Raw genomic sequence first — 20,127 nt, forward strand, 5'->3', positions numbered from 1 at the left:
ACCACCATAAGAAATCACCAAACCACCATATAAAAGTTGTTTTGCCTCAACCGGTAAACAAGGAAGGATACATGGCCCACATCTGATCCGCCATCTCCCATGTAGCTTCATCAGGACCAAAGTGCTTCCATTACACTTTAACTTTCTCGATTTCTCAGTTCTGGAGCATGAGCACCTTTTTCTGCAATATACACTAAGGATCTGGCTAGACTACTCCATTTGGTTCCACCTACAATACAGACCAATCAATCACATGATCAACATCCTTAACATACTTCTTAAGCAAAGATACATGGAAATTATCATGGACTTTCACTGTCAGAGGCAGTGCAAGTCTATGGCCTACTGGCCCAATCCTCTCAATGATACTGAAGGGTCCACAAAACCTTGGTGCCAGCTTGGCACATGAGCCAATCCACAAGAATCTATTCTTTGGTTTGATGTGCAAGTACACCTGTTCCCAAACCTGGAACTCCTTGAAAAACCTGTTCTTGTCTGCATAACTCTTCTGCCTATCCTATGTTTCCTTAATATTTTTCTTGATCACCTACATCTCCTATTCCATGTCTTCCAACATATTTGGTCCAATCAATACCCTACTAACCATATCACTCCAACTAATAGGAGTGTTACAACTCCACCCATACAGTGCCTCAAAAGGACTCATCTTCAATGACTCCTGATAATCGTTGTTGTATGTGAATTCTACCAAAGGGAGATACTCTTCCCACTTCCTCTGTTGCTCCATCACATACATCCTCAACATGTCTACCAATATCTTGTTGACCCTCTCTGTCTTTCCATCTATCTGTGGATGATAAGCTGCGTTGAAGGCCAACTTTGTGCCCAAACCTGCAAATAACTCCTTCCAAAACTTGGCAGAGAACTTCACATCCCTATCTAAGACAATCTTGTTCGGAACACCATGTAGTCTAACCACATCTCGGATGAACACCTGTGCCACATTACTAGCTGAGTACGTAGACTTCACCAAAATGAAGTGTGTAAGTTTTGTTCACCTGTCCATAATGACCATGATGGAATCATGTTGCTTCACTGTCTTCGACAACCCTGTAATTAAGTCCATTGAAATAACCTCCCATTTCCATTCTAGAATTGCAAATGGTTGTAGAAGTCTACCTAGATGCTTACACTCTGCTTTCACTCGCTGACAATCAAAGAATCTAGCCACGAAATCTACTACATCCACCTTCAAATTCAACCAATAGTAATATCTCTTCACCACTATCAGTGTATTCTGATAACCCATGTGACCAGAATATGGTTTCGCATGAAACTCCCTCAAGATCACCTTCTTGAGTTCACTGTTATCTGGTACATATATCCTGTCTCAGATTATGAACAATCCATCTGCTGTAAGACAATGGTCCATGCCCTATGCACCTACACCTGTACTTGTACCTATACCTGTACCTATGCCACAACATGTACCTATACCTATACCTGTGTATGTACAATGACCTATACCTTGCTGCAACTTGTGCACAATCTCCATATACCTGACATCCTATTGTCCTTCCTGCAAGATCCTCTCCTATAACTCTATCCCATATGAGCTCATAGCTGCCAACTGATGTACCTGTATCCATCTACTGAGAACATCTGTCACCCTATTCTCTTTACCTTTGATGTACCTGATCTCGAAGTCAAACTCATTGTTTGTGGACAACCATCTAGCCTACCTAACATTCAAATTCAGCTGGTCAAACAAATACCTCAACCCAATGTGATCACTCATAAGCATAAAACGCCTACCAAGAAGATAATGCCTCCACATCTTCAGTGCATGTATAATCACTGCTAACTCAAGATCATGTGTCGGGTAGTTCTTCTAGTGCATGTTTTATTTCCGAGACTCATAACATACCACCTGTCCATCCTACATAAGGACTCCACCAAGCCCTCTCTTGCAAGCATCTATGCATACCACAAACTCTTTGTCTAGATCTACAATCTGTAGTATTGGTGCATGTGTCAACAACTTCTTAAGCTGCTCAAAGCTAGCTTCACACTCCTTAATCCATTTAAACTTCTTACCTTTCCTCTACAAGGATGTAATAGGATAAGCAATCAATGAGAAGTTCTTGATGAACCTCCTATAATATCCTTCCAGACCCATGAAATATCTCACCTCATGCACATTATTAGGAGCTACCAACTCCATGATGTCGCTTATCGTCTCTGGATCTACTATAATGCCCTCTTTGGAGACCACATGCCCCAAGTATTGTACCTCAGTCTGAAATAAGCTACACTTGTTGAGCTTAGCATACAAGTGATGCTCCCTCAACAACATCAATACTGTTGTTAAGTCCTCAGCGTGTTCTTCCTCATTTTTAGAATATACCAATATATCATCAATGAACATAATAACGAGCGTATCCAAATATGGACGCAACACACTATTCATCAAACACATGAATGTAGCTGGAGCATTAGTTAAGTCAAATGGAACAACAACAAACTCATAATGCCCATACTTGGTCCTGAACGCAATCTTGTAAATGTCCTCCTCTTTGGTGCATACCTGACAATATCCAGATCTCAAGTCAATCTTCAAGAACATTGTTGCTCCCTTCAGCTAATCGAAAAAGTCATCAATCCTTGGCAAAGGATATCTGTTTTTGATAGTCACTTTTTTCAACTTCCTGTAATCAAAGCATAATCTAAGAGTACCATATCTCTTCCTCACAAACAAGACCGGTTCGCCCCAAGGTGATATAGTTGGCCTAATGTATCCTTTGTCCAACATTTCCTTCAGCTGCAATTTCAACTCAACCAACTCAGGCATGCTCATCCTGTAAGGTGCTTTCGATGCTAGTGATCAAATGCTAAAAAAATAACTCAAAATTCAAATTTTTCGGATTGGTGTGGAACTTGAATGACCGCATAGTGCTCATCATCCTAAATTTGCCATAACTCATTTTGCGAGAAACAAAATCTGTATGTTCCCATAAACATGCTATGTTCGTTTTCCCAAACAAGCAAATTTTTGCAAAATGTGATAGCCCAGTCAATAGTTCATGTTGTTGACGTGGTGATAACTGTGGAGGTGTATGTGGTAGTTTGACTTGGTCAACATGATTCTCTGGCAAATGTTATTATGACAAGTGTCAGTTTCTTACTAGTCAAAATTTGGCATTTTTTATTGGTCGGAATGGTGGCCAACCATGGGCTGACACATGGCCTAGCCAGAGCCTACCATGTGGTAGCCTGGGAGGCCACCAAAATTTTGGGTCAAGTCCGGGCAGAGGCAATAGGGGTTGAACCCACAACCACATTTCACATAACAAGGCCTCCTAACATTACGCCACTACCATGAGTCTTAATAGGCTATGTTGGCGACCTCTATTTAAAGTTTAAACAACGCGCATTCGAGGGGGAAGCCCGTGGTTACACCACCGGTATATGACCACAGGCGAAGAGGGACAGGGGACTCGACTGGCAGTGGTGGGTAGTTGGCCTTAGGCCCGAGCATGTGATCCCCCATGTGCCCATATTTTTCAGAAAAAAGGCGTTAGAGTACATTTAACGCGTTCGACAAATTCGCCTGATTTTCGACGAAATTGTCACTCCATTAATGCGTTTTGCGGAAAAATTGTAGGATGGTGCTGGATTTTGGGGAATTTTTAGTGCGATTAGTAGAAGATTGGGAAAGCCCATAACTTCTTCAGTTTTTGAACAAATCATGAGCATAAAGGGGCTTCATAGGCATTTTTGGGCATTCTCAAGGCATTGGAACAAGTTTCAGAGCATTTCGAGCATCGTAAAATGATGTATTCACACTTTTGATCATAATAGAGGGGACCAAGCCATTGGACGCTGGAGCAAGGAGATGTAGCCCAGGAGGGGTGAACTCCTTTATCATGTGCTAATGTGATACTATTTATGTTGAAGCTAATGTCTGTTATATGGTGTTGTTCAGTCATTTGTTTATGTTAATTTGCACATAAAAATTACTTTAAAACACTCAAAACCCATGTTTAAACTTGCAAATAATTTCATAAATCCTCAAGCATATTTAATATATTCTGAAAAGGATTTTTAGCATAGAAAAACTAATTTTCTTAATCAGATATAGTTTGGTATCAAATCCCTTGGTTTTATTTGTGGAAGAAGGATTTAACTGTTCGCAAGTGATTATCAAGCTTACAAGGTTAAAACTCCAGAGAGGAGAAGGGAAGCTAGTTGAAAGCCCTGAATTTGGGTCAAAGGGAAGGAGGGCAAGGTTGCCACAATCTCCATCACCAATTCTTCCTCATGTTCCATTTGAGACTCCAGTGAGCATGTCTCATGAAGGAGAGCCTACAATGACAGAGGATGAGAAGGTCTTTAGGAAGGCTTTCTTTGATATGGCAGATATGGTGAAGGTCCTATATGAAAAGAGGAATACCAGACTACAGGGTGAAAGCTCCAAACCTCCCAAAGGAGAAGGTTCTTCGAGAGGAGGAGGTAATGGAAATGAAAATAAACCTCCACCCTCTCCATTGTCTTCTTCCTCATAGCCATCTTCACCCTCTTCCACTAACACAACCCTTACTCATACTCATCAACATAGCTCAAAAGGAACTGGCAAATTGCTCCTGTTAAAACTTGAGGTTAAATTAGCTTAGGCATGCTATCCTTATGTTTAATCCCAATAATCTGGATGAGGTGTGTGTGCAAGCCACTCATCTTGAGGAAAGAGGGAAAAACACTCCAGAAGAGGGTAGTAAAAACTCATTTAAGGGTAAAGGAAAAGAAAAGGGTTTCAAAGGGAAGGGAAAGAAAAATGCATCCATTCATAAGGAAGGAGAGAAATTAACATGCAAGCATTGTTCCAAAGAGGGTCACGATGAAGCTCATTGTTGGAATATTCATCCCGAAATGAAACCAAATAAATTCAAAACAAAAGACAACTACAACCACTCAACGAGATTTGGGATCCAATTCGGGTGATGAAACTAAAATTACAGCCATGGGTATGAAAGGAAAATAATCCATTGCTAGCACTATTACTTCAAATTCACACAATGAAACTCCAAATGATAATAAGAGGATAGAACTTTTTCACATAAGGGTGATCTCAAAACATAGTAAAACTAATACACTTTTCGATAGTGGCTCTCAAGCCAACCTTATCTCTGAAAGCATTGTCAAAATTTTAAACTTGGAAACCATTCCACATCATAAACCATATCCACTTGGATGGGTGTGTGACAATGCACAATTACAGGTAACTAGAAAGTGTAAACTGAAATTTGCCATTACTGCAAATTTCATAAATGAAGTGGAGCTTGATGTTGTGCCATTAGACATATGTGGTATAGTTTTGGGCAACCCGTATCTCTATGACAGAAAAGCTATCTTCCATATACATGAAAACAAATACCATTTGTTCAAATATGGAGTAGAATATATTGTGAGAGCTCATAGCAAGAAACTAAATCTTTCACTTGTTAATGTGAGGAAGATGAAAAGAATCGTGAATTCAAGGAAGAATTTTGTGCTTCTAATGATCAAACCTAAGAATAATGTTGATAATGAAGCTTTTAAAGGTTGTGATTCAATATTGAAATTTGAATTGGTTGATGTTGTTAACCAATATGATGAGATGTTTCAGGAACCAAAAGGATTCCCTCCCAAGAGATGAATCGAAGATAAGATACAGTTGCAGCAAGATAGTCCTCTTCCTAGAATTATCATGTACAAGATGTCAGTGATGGAAAGTATAGAAATTAAAAAGAAAATTCAAGAGTTGTTGGATAAAGGGATCATCAGGCCATCTTCTTCGCCATGTGGTTCATCTATTGTATTGGTGCCAGAGAAGGACAGAACATGACGCATGTGTGTGGACTTCTGTGCATTGAACAATATTACGATAAATAACGTTACCCACTGCCTAGAATAGATGATTTAATTGACCAATTGAAATATGAAAATTATTTTACTAACTTGGACTTAAGCAGTGGCTACCATGAAATTAGAATTGTTGAAGGAGGCATTTGGAAGACAACATTCAAAACAAAATAAGGTTTGTTTGAATGGCTAGTTATGCCTTTTGGTTTATGTAATGCTCCCGTTACCTTCATGTGTGTGATGAATGATGTGTTGAGGCCATTTATTGATGAGTTTGTTATAGTCTACTTAGATGACATCTTAATTTTCAGTAAATCTCGTGATGAACATGTCATGCATGTGAGAAAAGTACTTGATGTCTTAAAGAAAGAACAGTTGTATTTAAAGATGTCAAAGTGTGAGTTTGGAAAAACTTCTTTAGTTTACTTGGGTCATATTGTTGGAGGATGTGAGATGAAAATAGATCCCTCCAAGGTTGATGTCATTTTGAATTGGCCAAGGCCCAAGATAGTTACCGAGGTAAGAAGTTTTTTGGGAGCGCCCTAATATTGGAGGAAATTTATGGATAACTTTTATTCTATAACAACTCCTTTGCATGCATTGAAAAGTGTGAAAAAGGTTTTTCAGCGGGGAGGAAAACAACATAGGCCTTTGATGCATTGAAGGAAAAGATCAATTCATCTCCAGTACTTGCACTTCCAAACTTGAGACAATCATTTGAGATTCAGACTGTTGCTAGTGACTATGACGTGGGTGTAGTCCTCATGCAACATGGTAAGCCTATATGTTTTCATTCGAAAACTTTCTGTTATGAAACCAACTCACAAAAAGATAGAAAAGAAAGATAAACGCCTTAGAATTCAGCCTCTTTGAGGGGGAAACCTCGTTTACATTACACAAATGAACAATTCTTCGATGATACAAATGACAAGACCTCCTTTCTATATATAGGATTCTAAGGGGTCATAATATAATCAAAGTCGACATAACAATAATAATGTAAGGGCACAATAATAACAATAGTGGGCTTCTATGGGGCATGATAATAACAACATGGGGACTACATGGGCACAACAATATAATAAGGGGGTTGTACTAATAACAATAAGGGGTTACACTAGTAGTATAGGGACCTAACATTCCCCTCTCCTTAAAAAAGTGTTGTCCTCAATGCTTGAGTAATTCTTGATGCTTCTGTATAAAATTATTGTCCTCCCATGTGGAATCTTCAGCGGGTAAGCTCTTCCACTTGATGAGATACTCTAAAATTGATCAATTTCGTAGTTGTCAGGTTCTTGTTTCTGTGACTGCTCCTGGCTCCAATATGATTTTTCCTTCCTTATCAAGTTCTGGCAATATTGTTTGAACTGGGATCTTCTGTAACTTTTGAATGAGTGGCCACACTTCTTCATCCTTCTTCCATTCATCCCTTTCCTTTGTTTATCCAATCTAGTTGGATAATAGAAATAGAACAAAACAATGCTTCCACATAGTCATCCTTTCTTGAGAGTGCATCTGCAACAACATTTTTCTTCCTTTTTTTTTAGATGATTTCAAAGTCATAACCCAACATATTTGTGACCCATTTTTTCTATTCTTCTAAAGATAATATTTGTTCTAAAAAGTATTTAAGGCTATCATGATCCATTTTTATCTTGAGGTGTCTTCCCATTAGGTAAGGTCGTCATTTCTTAAGTGCATGTAGTATTGCCAACATTTCCTTCTCATAAATAGCTTGCTTGAGATGTAGCCGTAAAAATACTCAATCACCTACATGAAAACTTCTTTCATGGTGATGTTGATCTTCATGTTGTTTCATTCGATTCTGCACCAAAGTGGCGTTATCCTTTAAAAGTTGGAGAACTTGTTGTTGATGCTCGATGTGATATTTCACTGCTTGAATCTTTTTCTTCTTGATATGTCCTTCTATCTTAAGAGTTTGAGGAGTGGTAATTTCTTCCAATGCATTACAAGATATAGTCGGATTCATTTCTTCATGCTCGATGTGATCTTTCACTTCTTGAACATTTTTCTTCTTGATATGTCCTTCTATCTTGATAGTTTGAGGAGTGGTAATTCCAACCGATGCTTTACATTCATTTCTTCTTTCTCGGTGTGATATTTCACTTCTTGAACCTTTTTCTTCTTAATATGTCCTTCTATATTGAGAGTTTGAGGAGTGGTAATTCTTTCCGTTGCTTGACAAGATATGGGCGGATTCATTTCTTCTTTCTATGGGGTTGGTTCCTGGTGTATATCCTCTTCTTTTGATGTTTCCTGATCCTTTTCTTCCTCCTCTTTATAATCTATGTAAAATAATTTCTTCACAGTACACTTATGACCTTTAATGTATTTGTTATCACAATTGTAACAAAGCCCTTTTGCTCTTTTTCTTCTAATTGTTGTGGTGTCAACCTTATAGGTTGTGGAAGGCTATGAGAAACAATGCTTCCATCTTTATAGTTGTGAGGGGTAGACTTCCTTGTTGCCATAATTTTTCTTTCCACTTTTCTTGCCAACCTGAATTCCTTCTCCAATGAATCAAGTTCCCAAAGACGAACCTCATGTTGAATGTTATCCTTTAAAGTCCCTATGGAGGCATCAATCCTTTGCTTCTCTGGAATATCATTTTCCCTTGTATTCAATTTTTGAAAGTCCTCAATGTGCTCTGCCATTGAACACTTTTGTTTGAGATTTATCAATTGGCTAAAGAAGGTGTTTCTCTTTGTATCCTCATAATGTGCTATCATTTCCTCCGTGAAAATTGACCACGTAATAAGTGGTTTACGGGAACAAAGCCCTTTATACCATAAAAATTGATCCGGTTCTAAATATGAATATGCAATATGTACCTTTTGTAATAGTTGCACCTCATGTAGATCAAAATATTTCTCCATCTGTAGTATCCAATTTACCGGATCATTGCCATCAAACTTCCTCATATCGCCTTTTCTTGATTTTAGGAGCTCAATCTTGAAACAACTGTAACTGTAATTTCAGGTCTCCAAGTTCTGAAATTTCATCTTGTAGTAGCCGTCTAAGTCCTCTTTGTAACTTCTTATGAAAATTCAATCTGATTCTTAGAGCGAAAGTTATGACAATTTTCCCAAGGTCACCTGTTTGGAATGTAATTCGAGGGTCTGCAAAAACCCTAACTTCCTCAAATTATATCTCTAAAAATATAGTGAGACAAGATCTGAAATTCGGGCCCAAGGTTTTTTTTTTAGCTTCTGAAACCTTGTAGCGAACAAGTTATAGCGAAAATTCTACGATGACCTGTTTGGAGCAATGAAACCCTAGAATCCAAAGCTCTGATACAAAATGTTATGAAACTCGTTCATAACAAGATAGAAAAGAAAGATAAACGCCTTAGAATTAATCCTCTTCGAGGGGGCAACCTCCTTTACATTACACAAATGAACAATTCTTCGATGATACAAATGACAAGACCTCCTTTCTATATATAGGATTCTAAGGGGTCATAATATAATCAGAGCTGACATAACAATAATAACGTAAGGGCACAATAATAACAATAGTGGGCTTCCATAGGGCACAATAATAACAATATGGGGACTACATGGGCACAACTATATAATAAGGGGGTTGTACTAATAATAATAAGGGGTTACACTAGTAGTATAGGGACCTAACACTTTCAATGATGCAGTGATTAATTATCTTACATATGACAAGGAATTGTATGCATTGGTGCAAAGTGTGAAAAAATGGAAACACTACTTGATGGGTAAGAAAACAATCATTCACACTGATCATCAACCATTGCAATACTTGCAACCTCAATCAAAGTTGTAGCAATCAAGGCACTTCCGATGGATGGGTTTTCTTCAACAATTCCACTTGGTAATAAGGAATAAGAAAGGTATCTACAATAAAGTTGTTGATATGCTTTCTAGGCCTATTATTAGTGAAACTACTTTATTCAAGCATAATTATGTTTTTCATTAAAGTTATGTTGAGCAATATGCATTAGACAATCACTTTCAGGATGTTTATGCAAGCTTGAGTCAAGGTAAGCAAGTAGAGGAATTGGATTATCATTTGCATGATAACTTGTTGTACCATCTTGGAAAGCTTTGTATTCCACATGGAGAAAGAGTCAACATCATAAGAGGCATATACTTCTCTTATTGCTAGTCATTTTGGTGTAAGTAAGACAGTGGCACATCTATAAAGGTATTGTTATTGTCCTTGCATGCTTGAAAGTGTGTCACGTTTTATTAAAGGATGTTCATTATGTGTAGTCAGTAAGCCTAGCAATAGGAAGTTAGGATTGTACACACCACTTCTGGTTCCTTCACGACCATGGGAGAGTGTTTCTATGGATTTTGTAGGAGGTCTTCCATTGTCAAAAATAGTTCATGATTATTTTTATGTAGTTGTGGATAGGTTCAGCAAAATGTGTATTTTTATGCCATGTAAAAAGCAAATTACAGCTGAACAAACTACTCTGTTATTCTTTTAGAATGTATGGATGCATTTTGGATTGCCCACATCCATTATTAATTGGGAATTTTTGTTCAATATTGTGGGGATTCATGGACACCAAATTGAAAAAGAGTACAACATTTCATCCCCAAACAGAGGGTCAAACAGAGGTGGTGAATAGGACAATGATACATCTTCTACATGGGTATTGCAGCAAGCATCGTAAGTTGTGGGATGAACATTTGCACCATATTCATCATGCTTACAATAGGGCCAAGCACTCTTCAACTCAAACATAGCCATTTCAGGCATATTTGGGATACTTGCCTAAGTCTCCTTTGGATTTCATCTTTGGAAAATATGTTGCTATTGATGTTCATAGTGACATAGACAAAGCAAGAAGGTTCATTGAAAAAATCCAATTGGTACACCAAAGAGTTCAAGAACAACTTGAAAAGAGCCAAGGCAAGTACAAAGCAAGGCAAGACAAGCATCGTGTAGATGAAAAGTTCCAACTCGGTGATGAAGTTTGGCTTCACCTTATCAAAGAGAGGCTCCAAGGAGAAGGTAAAAAGCTAAAACCAATTAGATATGGTCCATTCAGAATTTTGGAAAAGATTGATAACAATGCCATCAGGTTAGATTTGCCTTCATATATGAAAATTTATGTTGTTGTTAACTTTGAGAACTTAAGGTTGTATGAGCCTCCTTTGATAGAAGATCAAGGATAAAATGTACAAATTCCTTCCATTGAGGATTTTTCTCTTGAATACCTTGATGAACTACAACAAGACACCATTCTTGATAGAAGAACAAGGTCTTCAAAATGAGGGAATGTGGATTACCTTCGAGTGGGGCTCAAGGGAACAAATCCTTCAAAGGCCAAATGGATCAAGATTTGAAAGGTGAGGGAATTGTACCCTCACCTGCTGGACAACTAAAAGTGACATTTTGAGGTCCAAAATGCTTCCATTGGGGAGGAATGGTCAGGTGCTAAAAAAATAGCTCAAAATTCAAATTTTTCAGATTGGTGTGGAACCTGAACGACCGCGTAGTTCTCATCATCCTGAATCTAGCGCAACTCATTTTGCACTAAACAGACTCCTTATGCTCCAAGAAACATGTTCTATTCATTTTCCCAAACAGGCAAATTTTTACAAAATGTGACAACCCATTTAGTTGTCCGTACTGCTGATGTGGCGCTGACTCTGTAGGTGTATTTGGCAGTTTAACTTGCTCAACAAACTCCTATGGTGAATAGTATTGTGACAAGTGTCAGTTTGCTACTAGACAAAATTTGGCATTTTTTATTGGTCGGAATGGTGGTCAACCATGGGCTGACACATGGCCCAGCCAGAGACTGCCACGTGGCAGTTCAGGGGGCTGCCAAAATTTTGGGTCAAGTCTGGGTGGAGGCAGCAGGGGTTGAACCCGCAACCACATTTCACATAAGAAGGCTTCCTGCCATTATGCCACTACCATGAGTCTTTATAGACTATGGTGGTGGCCCCTATTTAAAGTTTAACCAACGCGCATTTGGAAGGGGGGCCAGCTTGTGGGGGTCAACTCATGGTTACACCACCCGTATACGACCATAGGAGGAGAGGGACGGGGGGCTCGGCCGGTGGGGGCAGGCTATTGGCCTTAGCCTTGGGAAAGTGGTCCCCCACGTGCCCATATTTTTCAGAAAAAAGGCATTAGAGGACATTTAATGCATCCAACAAATTCACTCGATTTTCCATGAAATTGTCGCTCCATTAGCGTGTTTTTGGGCAAAATTGTAGGATGGTGCCGGATTTTGGGGAATTTGTGGTGTGATTAGCAGAAGATTGGGAAAGGCCATAACTTCTTCATTTTTTGACCAAATCAGGAAAAGAAAGAGGCTACATATGCATTTTTGGGCATTCTGGAGCCATTGGAACATATTTCAGAGCATTCTGAGCATTGTAAACTGATGTATTCATACTTTTGAGCATAATAAAGAGGGTCAAGCCATTGGAACCTGGACTCAGAAGCACAATAGAATATGTAGGGAGCTAGGCTAGATTGGTTTGTCATTCTAAACTAAGAATAAAAACTAAAGTCAACTAGGAAAATGTAAGTTGTACAATTCTAAAAGAGTAAGTAGGGAAACCATTAGAATTTTTTATAAAAGAAAACTAATCTAATCACACTTCTTTGAAATTAAAGCACACCTATACTGAAAATCTATTAGATGATTAGGCATGTACTAGGGTCCCAAAATTACTAAGTTTTACTCCTAGTCTTTTAATTTTCATGCTAAATTAATTTCCAAGTATTCACACTGAAGTCTAATGCTTTGAAATTATAAATGAAAGAAATTGAAAATAATTCTCAAGTAGGTTTAGTTTGATAGGCTATGAATGCATTAGGGATTTAGGAATGGTCACCTTTCCCAGTATTTTACTCAACCTAAAAATAATCTCAACCCAACACTAGTTGTGAAGATAAGAATGCACTAGGGCCTTTTCTACTTGTGAGAGTGAGAGGGATGCACACTCCTAGTCTTTTAATTAACACATAAATTATTTTTTCATCAATTAATTAACTAATATAGGAAAGCATGAACTAGTCCAAAAAAAAAACTATGATGTCTTGATGCTACACTAGTTCAGAAGCTAAGAATGCACTAGGCCCTTTTCCAATATGTACTTTTTCCTTTTTTTAAATATTTTTTCATTTCTTTAAAATAAGTGAATGATATCAAAAGAGCTTCCTGGATTTGGTTTTTTGCAACATGAGTACTAACCTAGGGTCACTATGATTTTATTTCATTCCTTTAAAATAAGTTTCCGATCATTCATATATATATATATATATATAATTTCATTTCTTTAAAATAAGTTGCATATCATTCACTGTCATCTATATAGTTGAGTTCACTAACAAAAGAAAAGAAAATCAATGACAAGTGACAAGTAAGCTACCGCAATCAACCTTGATCTCTAAGAACCACTACTAACACTAAATCTCTACAACGGTGACTAGTGAGGTCCCGCAATGGAGAACCATATAAATGTCGTAGTGGAAACTGACTGGTTATTATTGCGGCAAATCGCTTGTCACCGTTGCAGAAACTCTATGGAACAACATCCTGGAGCAAAAATTCTAAGGTAAAATGCATATAATTTGTAATTTATAGCTCTAAATCTAATTTGTAAATTATAAAGCTAAAAACACAATAAAATTACCTTTGAAAATGGACACCCTGTCTCACTTGGCAACTCTCCCTCTGAAAATAGTAGGTGACCCAGGTAAGTGTCGTAGCGCCAACTCACTAGTCACCGTTGCGGCAACTCACTTGAGCAAAACTTCTCAGGAAAACATGAGCAAAACTTCTCAGGAAAAATTCATATAATTTGTAGCAAAACTTCTCAGGAAAAATTCATATAATTTGTAATTTATAGCTTTAGAGCTAATTTGTAAATTCTAGAGCTAAAAAAGCCGAAGTGAATTTATCTCTGCAAATGGTCACCCTGTCTCACTTTGGAGAAGAGAAATGTGCTTGGTAGGTTTGCTCGACATATCTCTCCCCTGTCTTCCCTGTTTTTCTCTCGCTCGACGGAACTCTCCCTTGTCTCCCCTGTTTTTCTCTCACTCAACGAAACTCTCCCATGTCTCCCCTATTTTTCTCTTGCTCGACGAAACTCTCCCCTGTTTCCCCTATTTTTCTATTGCTCGATGAAACTCTCCCTTGCTTCCTCTCGATGGAATGGTAGCTTACTCCCCTGTTTTCTCTCCTCGCTCGAAGGAATGAAAATTCGTCTCCATTTCTCCTGTTACGAAATGAAATGAACGCGGCAAAAATCCACTGTATACGTGATTGGATTCAAGGATTTATGGTAATACGCTCATTTACTCCCCACCCTCCCTGGTTAATGGGGTTAATAGAGCTAAGTGATTTGGGGATTTACTCCGATTTTCTTATTGAAATTTGAAATCCATTGGAAATTTGATCTGTCACTCCTATCCCTTTGTACACAGATTACATTTCGCGATTGGTGGACATGGGCTACTTGTCACTTAGGCAAGTTCCTGGTTGCGTACGATCGATGAGTTGTCGTGTCAGTGAGTTTTCGTGTCAATTGGCAAACTCTGACATTAACGGGAGCTACAAATAATTAACGGGAGATGAAAGAAATAATTGATAGTTAACGGCATTTTACATTACGTGTTCATCGTTGACGTTGGGGATGAGTGGCCAGAAGGGCCTCGCCGGTGGTGAGCGGGCATGAAACAGGAAGGGTGTTTCGTAGACCCGTTAGCCCACTTTGAATGCAAATGGTATTGTGGGTGACTGGCTTCATTTATTATACATGCCATGATTTGTCCAACAATTCTTATATCCACGCCATCAATTTCGATCTCCCTCACGTTATCACAACTGCACCCACTCTCCTTAGTACTTATATCCATGCCATCAATTTCGATTTCCCTCACGTTATCACAACTGCACCCACTCTCCTTAGTATTCCAATTCCGTATTCCAATTTGGCTACCTTAGTAATCATTCTAAATATATATTTAAGGCATATTGTATATATCCAGATATAGTTAATGTTATTTTTAGCGTTGGACACATGTTTGAGACGTGTTTGAGACTGTTCGAGCCACATTAAGTTTAGTGAGATGTGATCAATATTAGAAAGGTTTTTCGATTTTTTTTTACTTGTATCACTATTTTAATTGAAATTCTTATTAACCTGTAATTTTATCCTTTTATAACTATAATTTAAAACAAAATTATTAATGAACAATATTTAAAAAAAAAAAAATTATTAATTAAATTTTATGTTTGAAATGATTTTTAGGTTTTTAGGTTAAAATATGACTATGTTTTTTCTAAAATTACAATATCTTGCATTATAAAATTTAAACATAAATTCAATATTTTAGAAAAATACTAAAACATTAAAATTACTTATATTAAATAATTTAAAATTTAAATTTTCTTATTTTCAAGAAACAAATGAACTAAAATTTGTAACATTAAAGAGAAGAAAAAAAAATCACACCATTACTTACCTTTTCAAATAAAAGTAAAAACTTATTTTTTACTATTCTTTTCAAAATTAAATAAATTTAATTATTAAAATAATAAAACATATTATAATTATAAATTTTCTTGTTAATTTAATTTTCAAATTTCAAAGTATGATTTTCTTTAGTAAATTTCAAAAAAAAAAAATTGGATAAGTTCAAATTTTTAAAAATATAATCATTTATTTAAATATTTCAGAATTTAGATTTTTTGAAATTATATATATATATATATATATATATATATATATAGATAGATATATAGGTATGTATATAATTATTTTTTTTTTACTTTAATCCAACTATTTTTTTATTACTATGTAACTTATGATGTAAACCAATCCAAATTCTGTCCATAGCTTTTACTGTAAATTTTTAAGATTTCGCTTTTAAATTCAAATATAAAATATATGTAAAAATTAATTAGTCTAAATTTAGATATAAAATATATGTAAAAATTAATTATACTACACTTTCTAGCTTGGCGATGCAATGAACTTTTCAAGTTCAATGAATTTGGATGGTTGAATCAGTTTCATGAAACTCTCCACATTTTTTATTTATTTATTCTTTGAGTGATATTGGTACTTATTACTATGTAACTTGTTTTATGATGTAAACCAATCCAAATTCTGTCCATAGCTTTTACTGTACTTTTTTAAGATTTCACTTTTAAATTTAAATATAAAATATATGTAAAAATTAATTATACTACACACTCTAGGTTGGTGATGCAATGAACTTTTCAAGTTCAATGAATTTGGATGGTTGAATCAGTTTCATGAAACTTTCCACATTTTTTATTTATTTATTCTTTGAGTGATATTGATACTTATTACTATGTAACTTGTTTTATGATGTAAACCAATCCAAATTCTATCCATAGCTTTCACTATAAATATTTAAGATTTCACTTTTAAATTTAAATAGAAATTATATGTAAAAATTAATTAGACTAAATTTAGATATAAAATATATGTAAAAATTAATTATACTACACACTCTACCTTGGCCATGCAATGAACTTTTCAAGTTCAAGGACTTTGGATGGTTGAATTAGTTTCATGAAACTCTCCACATTTTTTATTTATTTATTCTTTGAGTGATATTTTTTATTCTTTGAGTGATATTGGTACTTATTACTATGAAACTTGTTTTATGTTTCAAGTTCAATGAATTTGGATGGTTGAATCAGTTTCATGAAACTCTCCACATTTTTTATTTATTTATTCTTTGAGTGATATTGGTACTTATTACTATGTAACTTGTTCTATGAGGTAAACAAATCTAAATTCTGTCCATAGCAGCTTTTACTGTAAATTTTTAAGATTTCACTTTTAAATTTAAATATAAAATATATGTAAAAATTAATTAGACTAAATTTAGATATAAAATATATGTAAAAAATAACTATACAACACACTCTAGATTGGCAATGCAATGAACTTTTCAAGTTCAATGAATTTGGATGGTTGCATCAGTTTCATGAAACTCTCCACATTTTTTATTTATTTATTCTTTGAGTGATATTGTTCATATCCTCCGCTTTGTGCATGTATGGGAATCTGAGAATATTTAAAGATATTTTTTTTCGAGAGGTATTCTATAGTTTAATATAACTCTCCACATTTTTTATTTATTTATTCTTTGAGTGATATTGTTCATATCCTCCGCTTTGTGCATGTATGGGAATCTGAGAATATTTAAAGATATTTTGTTTTGAGAGGTATTCTATAGTTTAATATAAGTAGATGTTTTTTTTCCCAGGGAGAAAATATAGTAATTTTTAATTAGAGAAAATTACATGTTGTAAATGCTATATGCATATGCATGAAGTGACCGTGGTCAACTGTGGACTACTTGTAACTGTAAAGAAACGTCAACTGTGGACTATTTGTAACAGCAAAGAAACTACTATGGACTTTTTGTAACTGTAAAGAAACTACAGAGTGTTTGTAACTGTAAAGAAACTACTATGGACTATTTGTAACTGTAAAGAAACTACTATGCACTGTTTGTAACTGTAAAGGAACTACTATGGACTGTTTGTAACTGTAAAGAAACTACTGACTGTTTGTAACTGTAAAGAAACTATTATGGTGTTGAGAATGCAACAAGATGATGGAGCTTAGTGGAAAGGAGTCGCCTTCACTAAGTGGGCCCGCAGGCAAATTATGGCGCAAAGTCTATTTTTAGACTATGTCTATTTTTAGACATATGGATCATGGTCTATGAGTTGCAATATGTTATTTGTGGATGATTGGTCATTTTGGTAAAAATAGATGGACTTCTATTTTTAGACATATGGGCAGGTTTCTATTTTTAGACTGCAAGGCTAAAAATAGAACAGTCGAATATTATTGTCTCATAATAATATTTGGACTATAAACATTATCTTATTCTCTTGGAGCACTTCAGTTTGAGCTACAGATGTGGCACATGCAGCTGTCAGAAGGAAATACGCTTTTCTTGTGGGTCAGTTGAGCTATTGCATGCAGGACTTCAGTTAGAACTCATGTGGTTGAGTTTGGTGGAGTTGGATGTGGAGTTGATGGAGTTGTGTTCAGTTTGACTTGGTTGAACTAGTTGTAATTAGTCTAACTGCAAATAGACTAGTGATGAGTTGTGTGAATTAATTGTTAAACTAATTCACTAATTATTAACTCATAAAGCAGCTGAAGAATACATCAGTTAACTCAGTGCATGTACAGTTCAGTGGAGACAGGTGTTAGAGGTTGAGATTGCTATCAGTTGTGACTATAGTTGTGCATGAGATCTTGCACGATCAATGGGATTGAGTTATGCCAATGAGAATTGCACAGTGTGGGCCAATACCAAGTAAAATTATAGCTTGTGCTCACGTGATTTTCAGTGTGAGTGATTCTCTTGCAGCATTGTGCAGTGGAGGCAGGCAAAGTAGCGGAGGAGATTTGAACCTGTGACTTGTTCGGATCTGAGCTAGTTTTGTGTGTAACAGGTGGAGATAGTGTTGAGTACTTGTGAGGAGCATTGTACTATGTATTGTTACATGTTCTCAATCATTATAATATACAAATAGTGTGGGGTTTTCAGCTGTATGCTTTCCCCGGGTTACATACTGTGTTAATGTGTGCATGCGATTGATGTTTCATTGTTTTTGATGCTGCTAAATTGATGATCAACGTAGAGGAGATTATGTATTATGCATGTATTCCGCAATAATGTATAATCAGGATAATCTCTGTGAATAAGTGTCATATTATTCAAAATTTCTACATATGGAACTACTATGGACTGTTTGTAACTGTAAAGAAACTACGGACTGTTTGTAACTGTAAAGAAACTACTATGGACTGTTTGTAACTATAAAGAAACTACTATGGACTGTTTGTAACTATAAAGAAACTAATATGGACTATTTGTAACTTAACTTTAAAGAAACTATGGACTGTTTGTAACTGTAAAGAAACTACTATGTATTGTTTGTAACTATAAAGAAACTACGGACTGTTTGTAATGGTAAAGAAACTACTATGGGCTATTTGTAACTGTAAGGAAACTATGAACTATTTGTAACTATAAAGAAACTAGAAAATGACCCTATGAAGGGTATACTGATAGTATCTGATCATATACATTTTACTTACATATTCAAAATTCACCATTGGTGATTATTGTTCTGTAGGCAAAAATATATATTAACACAAAATATATTGATAAGTTAGGGCCTGCCAGTCCTAAATACATTTTAATTACATATTCAAAATTTCCCCATTGGTGATTACTGTTCTGTACGCAAAAATATTAACACAAAATATATTGATAAGTTAGGGATATAAGATATATTGATAAGTTAGGGATGTAAGGTCTGTAGATCATGTTCTATGTAAGGTCTGTGGAAGAACTGATAGATCTTCTCAGGTGTATGCTTCGTGATCAGCCATTCCCCTCTAGGATGATGCGTTGCCTCTTTTGATAGTCGGTCAGTGGATAAGGTCTGTGGAAGAACTGATAGATCTTCTCAAGTGTATGCTCCGTGATCAGACATTCCCCTCTAGGATGATGCATTGCCTCTTTTGATAGTCGGTCCATGGATTCATTACGCTCCCTGTAGATATAAGTACATGAAACAAGATCAAAATGTGTTTTTAAAAATAAAATATCATCCAATATGGTTCTGAGTGTATATGCATGGCATGTTGATATGCAGTTGAATCAATTTATAACTATCTTGGAGTCTCCATAAATTTTTAACTCTCTGTAATTTTTGTATAATGCAAAATATAAGAGATGACGTAGTGTAAGGGGCTTCGCGAAATTATTTGTGCCATCTCCCAACCCCAAACAGATGTGAAAATCTCCATAAATTTGTAACTGTCTGCAATTTTTGTATAATGCAAAATATAAGAGATGACGGAGTGTAAGGAGCTTCGTGAAATTATTTGTGCCATCTCCCAACCCCAAACAGATGTGAAAATAGTGTGTTTCAATCAAATCAAGGATAATGCCGCCACCACAGGCCTGTTCTTGTGATTCTCCGTCGAAATAGGCCCAAGGATGCTCTTTGTTAATGACTTCCGGAGTGATGTTTCGTGTCCGGATAACCTGTTCATTGACCAGGATTTCCAAATAGCTATTACAAATCTTGGGTATAATCTGTGTCCAGACAATGTTTTTCCCCCGAAAGATATTGTTGTTCCGGCACATCCAAATGTACCAGCATACCATTAAAGGAAGGTTCCGAGCTCTCAGGATAATTGTTGTTGCCCACCACCTGTT

This window comes from Pinus tabuliformis, chromosome 1_1, assembly GCF_031772625.1.
Source record: "Pinus tabuliformis cultivar Carrire ecotype Pingquan chromosome 1_1, CPIR1, whole genome shotgun sequence".
NCBI classification, from domain to species: Eukaryota; Viridiplantae; Streptophyta; class Pinopsida; order Pinales; family Pinaceae; genus Pinus; species Pinus tabuliformis.